This window comes from Phascolarctos cinereus, unplaced genomic scaffold (genome assembly GCF_003287225.1).
Source record: "Phascolarctos cinereus isolate Bilbo 61053 unplaced genomic scaffold, phaCin_HiC Scaffold_4;HRSCAF=312, whole genome shotgun sequence".
Classification (NCBI taxonomy): Eukaryota; Metazoa; Chordata; class Mammalia; order Diprotodontia; family Phascolarctidae; genus Phascolarctos; species Phascolarctos cinereus.
This window is the reverse complement of record NW_027555847.1, coordinates 27,970,538-27,981,122: the sequence shown is the minus strand read 5'-3', so window position 1 is coordinate 27,981,122 and position 10,585 is coordinate 27,970,538.

Genomic DNA, 10,585 nt, shown 5'->3' with positions numbered 1-10,585 from the left:
ATTACCTCCTTCAAATTACCTCAGCTTCACACAGGGATAGTCAGACTCTTTATCTTGCCATCACTCTCAAATGTCTCACTTCCATGTTCAAAAACTCTGAATTCTTTCATCTGGTCACAATCTTTTATCTTTTTCTTTCTCCCCATACTCTTGGCTGAAGACCTGGTATCATACTTCACTGGGAAAAAAAACGAGGCCCTTCTCACAGGGTTCCCCTTCTTCTTTCCTCCTCAAATTCCTCTGATGTTACACCTCATTGTCTCCTTCACTCCACCTTCTGATGATGAGATGGCCCTCCTGCTTGCCAAGGGCAATCCCTCTACATGTGCCTTGATACTATTCCTTCCTGTCTTCTGGAGCAGATGGTCCTTGAAATCATTCCCACTTTCCCTAATCTTCAATCTCAATTTACTAGCTCCTTCACTGCTGCCTATAAACACATTCATCTCCTCCATCCTGAAATGAAACCAAACCAAACCAAACCCTCAACAGATCCTTCCACCCCTAACAGGGATCCTGTCATCTTATATCTCTTCCCCCTACTCAGATAAACTCTAAAAAGTTGCCTAAAGTTTGTGCCTTTATTTCTTCCCTTGTCACTTTCTTCTAAATGCTCTGCAATATGGCTTCTGAATTCATCATTCAACCGAAACTGCTCTTCTGAAAGTTACCAACTATCTCTTAATTGTCAAATCGAGTGATCCTTCCGTGAATCTTATTCTTCTTAGCTCTCTGCAAACATTTGGCATTGCTGACCACCTTCTCATCTTGGACGCTGTCTTCTCTCCAGGTTTTTGTGACTCGCCATTTACCTGGGGCTCTTTGTACTGGTATAACAGCTCTTCTTTAGTCTCTTTTGCTGGATCTTCATCCACATCGTGCCCACTAGTGGTGGATTTCCCCAAGGCTCTGTTCTGGGGCCTCTTTTCTTTTCTCTTGATACTCTGTCATTTTACTATCTTATTCACTTTCATGAATTTATTTAGCATCTCTATACAAATGATTCTCAAGTCTACGTATTCAGCCCTAGTCTCTCTCTCTCCCAAACTCCAGTCCTATATCAACAACTGGTTTTTAGACATTTCAAATTAAAATGTCCCATAGGCATCTCAACTCATCACGTCCAAAACATAATTCAGTATTTTCTCCCCAAACCCTCCCTTCTTCCAAATTTCTCTACTGCTGTCAAAATTCTTCTAGTCACTCAAGTCTACAACCATGATGTAATCCTTAATTCCTCACTCTCACTATTCTCATATTAAATCAGTTGCCAAATTTTTGAATTCCCTCCTCCCCCCACAGTATCTCTCATTTACATCCACTTGTCTATCCACTCACAGCCACCCCCTACCCCAGTTCACAGACCCTCATTATTTCTATCTAGGACCCCTGCAATAGCCTACTCATTGATCTCCCTGCTTCAAGTCTTTTCCTACTTCAATCCATCTTTCTTCAACCTCCAAAAGGACTGTGTTCTGAAACATACAACTGAGCAAATCACTTCCTTACACATTAAGTTCCAGTGTCCCTTTTGCCTTCAGAATCATTCCTGTATCCCTTTATTTAGCATTGAAAGCTCTTTACAACCTGGGCCCTTCTTACCTTTTTAGTCTCTTTTTTGCATTCTACTTCCCTCCACATACTCTAAGATCCAGCCCTGCTGGCCTACTCACTGTACCTCAAACATATTTGATCTCCCACCTCCAGGCTTTGCAGTTGCTGGTCACTGCCATGAATTCTCTTTCTCCCTTCCTCCAACCCTTGGAATCTCTGCCTTCTTTTAATATCCAGCTTAGCCTTTCTTGGTCTCCCCAGATGCTAGGCCTCTCCCCTCTAAAGTTGCATTTAATTGCTCTGGATTTATCTTGCATATTATTTACACAGATCTCCTCCATTAGAATGTAAGGTCCTTTGAGATGGTTTTTGCTTTTGCTTTTTCTTTGTTTCTCCAGAACCTCACACAGCACATAGATTAACACAATGTAAATGCTTAATCAATGTTTATTGATCAATTGATAGACAATGTAGTAATTTCCAGCATCCTGTAATTTAAACCCAAGCACTGCCTGGTCTGTCTGTCAGGACAAAAGGGTCATCTTTAAGTGGAGGGCTGACAATCACAGGTTGGGGATAGTCATAGAAGAGACTCTTGGGCAAATCCCTTCCCCTTTCTGAGCCTTAGTTGCCTCATATATAAAATGGGGACAATATTCACAATGATTACTTTATAATAAGCAAAGTACTAGGGAAATCTGAAAGCACTACACAGATGTTGTCATTATTTTTAGTAAGTAATTAATTGGACTGGATTCCCATTGGGATTTTTCATTCTCTGAGAAGAAAGAATTTCTTATTTAAGTTATGAAGGAGTATAAGTCAAATCAGAATCTTCATCATCAGCATTTCCTAGATAATAATAATTATAATAACAATGGTGATGATGATAACTAACACTTATATGACGCTTTAAGATTTACAAAGCCCTTTACAGATGATTGTATTTCTCAGTTCTATGGCCCAAACAATCTCTAGAAAAGAGCAAGAGAGTGCCCCAGAGTCTATCTTTTTCCAGGACCCACCCACACACTCACTTCTGGAGGACTCAGTCTTCCCAAAGGATCACACAAGTTAGACCCAAGCCTCACACATCGTGTCCTAGCCCCATTCCAACTCAGGGCTATGAGCACACCTAACTGATCCTGAGTCCTGTCTTCCCATGATGCCAGCAGCCACTCCAGATTACCAGCAGTGAAACATTGCTGGTGTGCACAATTACCTCTTCTTCCCAGATGAATCACTTACAGGGTACTAAAACTAGCCCCTAGACCATGCTACCTCATTCCTACGACCATTATAGTGGCAGGGACTATAATTTTCTTGTCCATAAAACTAACCCAACTTTCTCCTTTAAAATTTTCTTTAAATTTTTTGATTTTCTTCAGTTTTAAAACTAGATTGCTTTCCAGGTAAGCTTCCTTAAATGTCACAATGTGAGTTATCATCTCTGCCTTTTTTATAGAATTCAGTGGTTGATTGCATATTCGATGACAGTGCTGAATGGCCTCTTCCTGGCTCACATTGGAACTGATGCTGCCTCTAACCCTAGTGGCCTCAGGTGAAATGAGTCCAGGGCTTTTCTCTTGAAGCTTGCTGTCCCTTTGGGGAGTGAACAAATAGCAGTGTCCTGTGACAAAATCTAGTTTTTCTCTCTGAGGTGGAATTGAACCTGGAAGGCTCTTCTTCTGGCAAGCAGCTCACAAAAAATGGTCTTTAGCTCTGGGAGTCATGAGACCATCTCCTCAGCCTCCTGCCTTTTGGCCTCTGGAAAGTTTTCTTGCTGAAATCTGTCAGAGATGACCATAAAGCCTAATTATCACTATTTGAATGTGACTTGATAGAGAAGCAGGTAAAAGAAAAGATACTGAAGAAAGTAGCTGTTCGTTTTCCCCACCAGGGTCATAGAGACTATCCTAAAGTGCAGGTGACCATGCCACGCCCTTGACTCAATGAACACCAGTGGCCTCTGATTACAGCCAACATCAAATGTAAAATTTTACATCTGGAATTTAAAGCTCTTCACAACTTGGCCCCTTCCTACCTTTACGGGCTTCTTAACATTTACTCCCCTTCAAAGTCTCCATGTTCTAGGGACATTTGTCATTCTTGCTGTTCCATGAAGAAGACAGTCCATCTCCTAACACTGTGCCCTTTCCTTGGCTGTCCCCCAGGCCTGGAATGCTATGCCTCCTGACCTCTGCCTCCCAACCTTTCTGGCCTCCTTCAATACTCAGCTCAAATCCCACCTTCTTCAAAAGACCTTTCCTAGTCCCTCCTCCCTCCCACCTCCACCGTTCTTGTTGTCTCTCTGAGATTACTTCCACTTCTACTATCTCTATCCCTGTCTTTGTCTCTATCTCTGTCTCTATATCTAGCTACCCATCTCTCTCTCTCTCTCTCTCTCTCTCTTCTCTCTCTCTCTCTCTCTCTCTCCATATATATATGTGTGTGTATATATATATATATATACACATATATATGAAATATGTTTTTTAAACTTTATTTTATTTTGAACTTAAATAAAACAAATATTTCCATAACATAGTAGAATAGGAAAAAAAAAGATGATTACACATCAAACTGTAAAAAATGAGTGTTTACCAGATATATTTATATTTTTGTTCTATATATTTATGTTCCTATCCCTCTATCTATCTGTCTGTCTGCCTGACTATCCTCTTACATATAGTTACTTGTATGTTATCTCTTCCGCTAGAATGTGAACTCCTTGAGGGCAGGGACTGTGTTTTTGCCCTTTAAAAATATCCTCACTGCTTAGCTTAGTGCCTGGAACACAGTAGGCACACAACAAATTCTTGTTCGCTGACTAAGATAATGGGAAAAGTTTTTCATAGATAGGACCTCAGAAATCATCATCTCTCTCATTTTAAGGAGAGAGAAACATATTGTTGGAAGTTAAGTAGTATACTATACTGGTGGAGTTAGTAAGTTGAGGCAACTATCCAGCTGAATTAAATCATTTAAAAAAGAAATATTTGTCCATTGTAGAATGGTTGGCCATGTGAAGGAAATGGTTGAGATAATTGGTTTTTAGAGCTGGAAGGACTTTTAAATGAATGAATGAATGAAATAAATTAAAAAAGCATGTACTAAGTTCCTACTATATAGCAGGTACTGTGGTAAGTATTGAGTATTCAAATACAGGTTAGCAAGATATTCCCTAAGCTCAAGGAACTTTTTTGTTGTTCAGTTATTTTTCGGTCATGTCCCACTCTTTGTGACCCCATTTGGGTTTTTCTTGGCAGAGGTATTGGAGTAGTTGGCCATTTCCTTCTCCAGCTGATTTTACAGATGAGGAAACTGAGGCAAGCAGGGTGAAGTGACTTGCCCAGGGTCACACAGCTAGTAAATGTCTGAGGCTGAATTTCAGCTCAGGAAGATGAGTCTTCTTCATTCTAGGCCTGGAATTCTTTACACTGTACCACCTAGCTTACATTTGGATATAACAGATCTGTGAGTTCCATGGCCAATGTCCGCATTGAAGCAGAAGGTGGACAGAGAAGATGGTCATTGTGCAGGTGGCATGATTTAGAAATGGCCTTAGAGCTCATCTCTCCTACCCCCTTATTTTAAGCACGAGAAAATAATGATAACTTTCATTCATCCAGTGCACATTCATCAAAGTGTTTCACTCACTGTAATTTTATGAGGCATGTATTACAAATAAGATGTAAGAGGAAATGCCCAAATGATACTTCAGCAAAGGCCTAAGGAAGGACCTGCAGACCTGTTTTGAAAGACAGAGACATTGAAATACAAAGGGGATTATTCAGAAGGAAGATAGACATTCCCCATTCTAGAAAGGGTGAGACACTTGAATATCTTAATATCCCAAAAACTCAAACAAGACAATGAACTTACCTTCAGGGGATAGACTATATTATACTTTTTCCCTAGCCACTCACTACATGATATCCCAAAGGAGTGTGAGAGGTAAAAAATGACTGAATTGAAACTAATTGCCCCTTGGCAACATGGAATGGCTTACTGAGAGAAGCTGCTTTAGAGACAGGAAGAATTTGTCCATCAAAGATGTAAATGTTCTCTCTGCTGCTTGAAGGTGACAAACCACCTCAGGAGAGAGTCAAAGAGAGGAACCTTTAGTGCATCCCTAGCTAAGTGCTATTTTTCTTGCCAAAAGAGCTCTGCAGCCCTCCAGCTGAAAAAAATGGGGTAAAGTTCCAGCCAAAGAGACTACAGCACCACCCAGCCAAAACAGTGTTTAAAGTAGAAAAAAAATTGCAGCTGCCCATCCACAAGAGAGGTTGAACCCAGCAGACAAGGAGATTGACCCATCCAGCAGAGGCAGTATAGCCTGAAAAGTGCACAGTGGGTGAACTCCTACCCCATTCAGCTTGGCAGTAGCTGCTGAGTAGCAGAGTGACCTGGATGGCTCTTTTGGGCAGGCATTGTCCAGTGGCAGTGTGGCCCAGTCCAGCAGTAGTGGATCCTGGGGGGAGCCAGCCAAGCAACCTACCCAGTCTGTGTCAGACACAGAGTGGAGCAGCCGGGCAAATGTCATGAAGATCCTCTAGAAAAAGAAAGAACATTGAGGTCCAACAGTTGTGTAGCGGTGAATTTCCTTGGCCACACATATTCCCTCCATATGTGCCTGACTCCTATTGTACTTACAATTGATGTCCGTTCTTCTCTGCTTATTACATTCTGGGCATATTTGTGGGAGAGCGCACTGTTGCTGTTGGGGTAAATATTGCTCTTGCTGTGTGACATTTGAATAAGAAGCTGCTACAGAACTGAGTCTACTAGATGATTGTTAAGGGGAAGCATACTGATGGGGGCTCATGACTTAGGGTTTAGGAAGATAGTCATTCAAAGGATTGAAGTCTTGAAATTATAGCAGCTATAAACTTTAGGGAACAAATCTGCCAGTGGAGATATGAATTAGATAAGTGAGCCCTGAGAGAGAATTATAATAATTATCCCCATGTTATAAACAAGGATGAATGAGAAACTAATACATTGGGACTCCAAATGACTAATTGAGAGTCTGAAGGCTTGGACAAACACAGTAGGATCCGTAGAAGTTCATTGATTTTGGGCTCCCACCATGATGAAATACTGTAGGCTTGAATATTATATGGCAATGGTAGAGACAAGAGTGGCAGGAGACCAACTCTGCTTTTTTCTGTCTGATTTTTCTCAAGTCAGTCCTCTGACCTACTTTCTAAGGAGCAATCATGAGAAGAAAAAACTCAGCTTATAAGATATTTCTTGCCAGGCTTTCGAGTTTTCTCTGGAGAGGGGGGTGTATCTTTATAACAGCCCTTTGAGGTGGCTGCCAAAGATATAGTTAGCTCTTATTAGCATATGAAAAAATGCTTCTAATGAGTGGACTCTTAGATGATTGCTAAGTAGAAACCAATCAATCAATGAGAAAATCAAGCAACAAGCATGATTCAAACCTTATAGATACAAAGAAAAAGCAAAAATAATCCCTGCCCTCCAACAACCTGTATTTTATAAGGTGAGACACCATGTACAAAATAGATATATTGGGGGCAGCTAGGTGGCGCAGTGGACAGAGCGCCAGCCCTGAAGTCAGGAGGACCTGAATTCAAATCCAGCCTCAGACCAAACACTTGACACTTACTAGTTGTGTGACCCTGGGTAAGTCACTTCACCACAATTGCCTTAAAAAAAATTGGTATATTGTTGTTTATCCTTCATTCTCAAAGAGGTCCAAGTATGTACAAGACACATTCAGAGTAGATGGAAGATAACTATATCAGCATCTGGGATATGAGATAAGGGAAAACCAGGAAAGACCTCACAGATTCGTAAAGACTTAAGGTAGGACAAATTTGTGTTATTATTATTATTTTTTTAAATGGAGAGGTGCTACAAATGGGGAAGGAAGCAGGCACTTTCATTTAAGACAGATGACTATATTGCTAATTTCCCTTCATTGTTTTACTTTGTTAGAAGATATCTTTCATGGAGTGGGGGTAATCTGTAAACGTTTCTTCAGTAATGTAAAAACAGAACATCAATAAAACTTTAAAAAAACCTACTTTCACACACATCTGTTCTATTGATCCTTACAACAACCCTGTGAAATGTATGAGGCATTACTATTACTCCCACTGCACAGAGGAGGAACCAAGGGGCAGAGAGGTCAGATGGCTTGCTGGGTCACAGGTAACATTGGGCCGTTTTTTAGAACTCAAGCTTCTCACTCCTAGTTCATTGTTTGTTCTACTCCACCTATTGGCTCCCCCCTGTCAATGAAGAGATGTCTCATCCTTGAATCAACAAAGCAGGAAAATTATGATTCTCAGCAGGAATTAGGCTTCTGTCTTTCAAACTTTCTCTCCGACCTCTGTGGGTTTGCATGTTGAGGTTGGCCTGTGAGATTTGAGCCATTAAGAAAGAGAGAAAGTAGTCCCTCTTTTCCTGGAGATGTTGGGTATTGTTTATATGCATATACATGTATATGTGCTGTATACACTATATATACGAACATATTATATGTGTATATGTAAATATGTACACCCACATCTATGTATGCATGCCTACATGTTAGACATACATACACATGGATTTCCAAGTATATACATACACATATATGTATATATGCATGTATAGCTCAGTCATACACAAACACATATGCATGTATATATGCATTGTATGCATATACATATATGGATATATAGCTTGGACATATACACAATATGCATATAGTACTTATACATATATGTATATTTGTGTGGGTATACCTATATGCATACACACACATATGTAGTGTGTATGTGTATATCTCTTGGGCATATATAAGTGCATGCATTTATATGTATGTATACATATACATATTACATATATAATATCTATAATTTAAAAAAATCTCAGTATAGTTTTAAACTTTAAGCTAATAGCTGAATATCACCATGTTTGGACTTGTATTTTCATCTCCCTGGAGGGATCTGGTGTGGAAACTTCCCTAATGTGTTATGGCTTCTCCTGCACAGCTCAGAGCCTTAGGCAGGCATCTGGAGCACCAGGCATTTAATGACTTGCTCATGGTTATATAGTAAGTGTGTCAGAGACAGCACTTGAACTCAGCCCTCATGCTGACCTTCCATTCCTGCAGGTGATATATAAACAGCAGGTTCCACCCTGCTCCCATATCCCATATAACTACTTCATGACTGTGGAATATGCTTAGCAAAAGTTGGCAGGAGAAGGAAACATAATAACTGGTCCTGTGATCACCAGACAATCTAATGGAGTCTCAATCTGGCTTATGCCACAAGGACTTTCAGCAAGAAAAAACTCTTTGAAATCTGTCATTTTCTCCTTCCAATAATGTTTGCCTTGCTAAGATTTTATCATAATTTCCTCTTTGAGGTCAGCCGGAACAGCTCAGGGTTCCCGACTTTCTTGGAATGGATTGGCTCCGGTAATCACCCATGGAGCAGGCATTTCCACATCCTGCCTCAGGACTTAATAAAAAAAAAACACAGCAAAAAACAAGACAAAACAAACAAACAAACAAAAAAAACTTAGATGTGTCACAATGGGCCAAGGCACCAGCCCGGGATTTTGCCCAGTAAGTGATAAGATCAGGGATGCTCAATTTGACATCAGTGTCAAGGAGTTAATAACTCAAATGCTCATTTCCCTATTATGTATCTATAGTTCATAAATTTATCTAATCACTTTAGGAAATAGTATTGCCAGACTATACTAGTTCTTTTGTTTCAATTCTGCATGCTATATTTAATTTTTTTATTGATACCTTTTGCTTTTAGATTATATTTATTTCACCCCTCTTCTCCCCTACCCAGTAAGGATCTTCCTTGTAAAAAGATCAAATAAGAAAAAGAGAGAGAGAAAAAAAAACACCTCAATAAAACCAATCAACACATATATGCGATCTTCTGGTAAATATTTAAGCTCCTTTCCTGCCCCCCTCCCATATATGCAAAGCACACTTTAAAGTTCAATCTGCTTTATTAACATTTTCCCAACAGTTTCTTAAATTTACCTTCTTTGTAGCATTTGCTGATTTCCAAGGAGCAAATGCTCCTACTGAAAATTTAACAATCAGCTCCTGAGAGCTTGTAAAGACAGCTCAAGTACACCTCCTTAATATTCTCTTTCAGAGTCTTCCTCCTCTTCAAGGAAGAATGAGAAGCACCTTTCCCCCATTATTCTCTGGATCAAAGCTTGGTCATTATAAATGCACATTTTTAGTTCAATTTTCTTGTTTTTTTTCTATTTACATTTGTCATGATATATCTTGTTTCACTGGTTCTGCAAACTCCACTCTGCATCAGTCCATATAAATCCTCTCTCGCCTTTCTGAATTCTTCCTATTTGCCATTTATTATAGCACAAAAATATTCTTTTGTATTCAGATACTGCTATTTAATCATTCCCCATCAGATGAGAATCTACCAGCTTTGTAACTCTGGACAAGCCACTTTCAGTATTCTTAAACAACTCCAAGACTAAGTTGCAGAGAAGATTCTGACCTGTACTGGTAGAGGATATTTCCTCCTCTTGGAGTTCCCTATACCAAAGAAATCATAGGCCCAGTTGTAGTCTTTATCCATTCACACACAACAATCTATTAATCCGTTCCCCAATTCATGGATACCCATTTTTATTTCTAGTTCTTTGCTACAACAAAAAAGTGAAATTAATACTTTAGTATATATAGAACCTTCCTTTCTGTCTTCTACCTCCTTCCATATATGCCTAGAAATTGAGTCAAAGGCCCCTTGAGTAAATTTTTTAGAACAATTCAAAATTGCATTCCACAATGGATGGACTGGACCAACTTGTAGTTCCACCAAGAGTATATTAGTACTCCCGTCTTCCCAGAGACCCTCCAACATTGACTGTTTTAATCTTTTGCCATCTTTGCCAATTTGTTGCCTATAAGGTCAATCCCAGAGTTCTGATGTGCATTTCTATAATTAACAGTGATTCGAAGCAGTGATTTTAGAGTTCTTAATGGTTTGCAATTCTTAGTTTCAGAACT